Consider the following 4,046-nt stretch of genomic DNA (forward strand, 5'->3'; position numbering starts at 1 on the left):
CCTTTTCTCATATTTATTCAACGAAATAGCATGGTTTGTGATTCTTCCTTAATTTGTACTTAAATGTGAAAATATGCTTTTAGACCTTTAATTTGATGATTTTATTCACCTTTGATTCCACTAGATGCCTTGATTTGTTTGTTAAGTGATTTCAGATTGAAAGGGGCTAGGAATAGATCAAAGGAGTGAAGAGGAAAGCATGCAAAATGGAGAACACATGAAAAAGCCAAAGAATTGGAAGAGTTCATAGACGCGCACGCGTAATGTACGCACACGCCTGGATCGCAAAAACTCAAGGGACGCGCACGCGTGCTATACACGTATGCGTTGGTAGCCGCACGTAATTTTTAAGAGGAAAACGTGCCCAGCAAATTGTGAGAAGCTGTGGGGCCCAATCTAAACCAACTTTGGCGCCAAAACACTTAAAGGGACCAAGGATTGGAGGGGAATGCATCTTTTTTTGCTCATTCATTCACATTAGGATTAGTCCTAGTTAGTCTTAGAGAGAGAAGCTCTCACTTCTCTCTAGAATTAGGATTAGGTTTAGGTCAATAAGCATAGATTTAGGTTTTAATTTATGCTTTCATCTACTACTACTTCTCAACTCCTTGTTGTTACATGTTGTTCTTCTATTCTTTTGTTGTAATCTCTTCTTCTTTGTTTCTATACTTTGTTGTAGATCTATTCTTGTCTCTTCTATTTCTCTTTCAATTCAATTTGAGGTAATTCATGTCAATAATGTTCTTTTTTATTGTTGTTGTTAATTCCTTGTAATAATTGTTGTTAGATTTCATTCTTGTTGTAGATTTACTATGCTTTCCTTTTATACCTTCCAAGTGTTTGTCAAAATGCTTGAGAAGATGTTAGAGTAGAATTTTATGCTCTTGGCTTGGGAAGGTAACTTAGGAATTCTTGAGTTGCTAATGTCCAAGTGATTGATAGTTGGTAGCCATTGACTCTAGCTCTCATTAATTCAATTAGTGAATAGCTAGGATTTATGGACTTGGATTGATATAGCTCATTTGACTTTCCTTTACTTATTAGAGGAGGACTTAGTGGGATTGATCCTTGCAATTATCATATTGTGGTTAGTGATAAGGACAGAGATCCTTGACCACCAAACCTTGCCAAGACCTCTTTGTCAATTGATTTCCTTTATCATTTACTTTTCTTGTTTCCTATCCAAAACCCCAAAATATACATGTCCATGACCAATAACAAGAACACTACCCTACAATTCCTTTGAGAGATGACCCGAGGTTTGAATACTTCGGCTTATAATTTTAGGGGTTTGTACTCGTGACAAACAAATGTTTGTATGAAAGGATTATTGTTAGTTTAGAAACTATACTTCGACGAGATTTCAATTGTGAAATTCTATACCATCAAAAATCCACTCATCATGGGATAGGGTAGGGTTCGAATGAATGGGTGGAAATTAGGTGGGAAATTTTGAATTTGAGGTGGGTGGGGGTTGGTGAGAGTTATGATGGTTTTGGGAAGTGATATGGATGTTATTGGGTTAGGGTTTATAGGAAAGAGATTGTGGGGAAGAGTAAAAGGAAGAGAAAGAAGAAGGTGGGGTAGGTGGAGATTCTCATGGGCATTGAACGCCTACTCTGGCCTTCCTGGCTGGCGTTCAATGCCAGCAAGGTCTCTATTCCAGGGTGTTCTGTTTCTGGCTCTGACTGTTTCTGTTTCTGTTTTAATTACTGCACATGATCATAAACTCAAAGAAAATGGTTGTCCAACACCAAACTTAGAGTTGGTGTCTGAGGGTTCTGTATAACTTTGCACTGAGAGAGAAGGTTAGAACACTAGGTGTTGCACAACTGTTTCTCTTTTGTTAGGGGAAGAGTTAGGGCTAGGCATCTTGAACAAGATGTGGTCCTCCCATAACTGTAGAATTAGCTCTCCCTTTGCCACGTCAATGATGGAATTGGCAGTGGCTAGAAAGGTCTTCCAAGGATGATGGATTCATCCTCTTCCTCCCCAGTATCCAGGATTATGAAATCAACAGGAATGTAAAGGTCTTCAACCTTCACTAAGACATCCTCTACCAGTCCATAAGCCTTTTTCATGGACTTGTCTGCCATCTCTAGTGAGATTCTTGCAGCTTGTACCTCAAAAATTCCTAACTTCTCCATTACAGAGAGTGGCATAAGATTTATGCTTGACCTTAGGTCACACAGAGCCTTAACAAAGGTAATGGTACCTATGGTGCAGGGAATCAAGAAGCGTCTGGGATCCGACAGCTTCTGAGGTAGTTTCTGTTGAACCAAGGCATTGAGCTCCTTGGTGGGCACTGGAGGTACTTCCTCCAATGGCTCTGTGCCAAACAACTTGGCATTCAACTTCATCAAAATTCCTAGGTACCGAGCAACTTGCTCCTCCTTATTTTCCTCTTCCTCATTAGAGGAGGAGAGATCCTCATAATCCATGATTTGCAACAAGGCATTCAAAGGAACTTCTATAGTGTCCTCATGAGCTTTGGTTGCCTTTAAATCTTCAACAGGGAACGCTGTAGTGGGCGTTGAACGCCCAGCAAGAACTTCTTTACCGGCGTACAATGCCAGCTTCTCTGCCAATTTGGGCGTTGAACGCCCAGTAAGGTCTTCCTTACTGGCGTTCAACGCCAACTCATCCTCTTATCTTTAGATTCAGCCTCAGCCTCTGTGGTGATGGCCTTGCACTCTTCTTTTGGGTTTACTTCAGTGTTACTAGAAAAAGTGTTAGGAGGGGTCTCAGGGATTCTCTTGCTCAGCTGACCAATTTGTACCTCCAGATTTCTGATGGAGGATCTTGTTTCAGTTATGAAACTATGAGTGGTCTTAGAGAGTTCAGAGACTATAGTTGCTAAGTCAGAAAGGCTCTGGTTAGAAGTCTCCATCTGCTGCTGAGAAGAAAGGAATGGTGGTCTGTTGTTGAATATATTCTGGTTTCTTCCACCTTGAGTATTTTGAAGCCTTGCTGAGGCTTCTGTTGATCCTTCCATGAAAGGTTAGGATGATTCCTCAATGAAGGATTATAGGTGTTTTCATAGGGTTCTCCCATGTAATTTACCTCCTCCATTGAAGGTTGATCTGGATAATAAGCATCTCCATCATAGGAGGTTTCTTGAGTGCTGCCAGTTGCAGCTTGTGATCCAGTCAGATGCTGAGAGATCATATTAACCTGCTGGGTCAATATCTTATTCTGAGCCAATATGGCATTTAGAGTATCAACCTCTAGAACTCCTTTCTTCAGAGCCACCCCATTGTTCACAGGGTTTCTCTCAGAAGTATACATGAATTGGTTATTTGCAACCATTTCAATGAGTTCGTGTGCCTCTTTAGGCATTTTCTTCAAGTAGAGTGATCCACTTGCAGAATGGTCCAAGGAGATCCTAGAAAGCTCAGATAGGCCATCATAGAAGATACCTAAGATAGACCACTCTGAGAGTATGTCAGGAGGACACTTCCTGATCAGTTGCTTGTATCTTTCCCAAGCTTCATAGAGGGATTCACCCTCTTCTTGTCTGAAGGTTTGAACTTCCACCCTGAACTTACTCATCTTTTGAGGTGGAAAGAACCTGGTCAAGAAAGCATTGACCAACTTTTTCCAAGAGTCTAGGCTTTTCTTTGGTTAAGAATCCAACCATATCCTAGCTCTGTCTCTAATAGCAAAAGGGAAAAGCATAAGTCTGTAGACCTCAGGATCCACTCCATTGGTCTTAACAGTATCACAGACTACAAGAATTCAGATAGAAACTGATGTGGATCTTCCAGTGGAAGTCCATGAAATTTGCCATTCTGTTGCAAGAGAGAGACTAACTGAGGCTTTAGCTCAAAGTTATTTGCCCTAATGGAAGGTATAGAGATACTTCTTCCATAGAGGTCAGAAGTTGGAGTAATGAAGTCACCAAAAACCTTCCTTGCATCTCCTCCATTATTCGGTTCAGCTGCCATGTCTGTACTTTCAGTTTCTTGTTCGAAAAGTTCTCTAAGATTTCCTCTAGAATGTTGTGCTTTAGCTTGTTACAAACGCTTCCTTAGGGTCCACTTTGG

General features: G+C 40.8%; 1 non-coding gene across 1 annotated transcript; it reads left to right on the forward strand.

Annotated features, from left to right (window-relative positions):
• Window positions 1-3,442: 3,442 nt before the first annotated feature.
• Window positions 3,443-3,546, forward strand: LOC112781048 (small nucleolar RNA R71). The gene has a single exon (XR_003191846.1). It is a non-coding gene; the product is annotated as a small nucleolar RNA R71 (small nucleolar RNA).
• Window positions 3,547-4,046: the final 500 nt, after the last annotated feature.

This window comes from Arachis hypogaea, chromosome 19 (assembly GCF_003086295.3).
Source record: "Arachis hypogaea cultivar Tifrunner chromosome 19, arahy.Tifrunner.gnm2.J5K5, whole genome shotgun sequence".
NCBI classification, from domain to species: domain Eukaryota; kingdom Viridiplantae; phylum Streptophyta; class Magnoliopsida; order Fabales; family Fabaceae; genus Arachis; species Arachis hypogaea.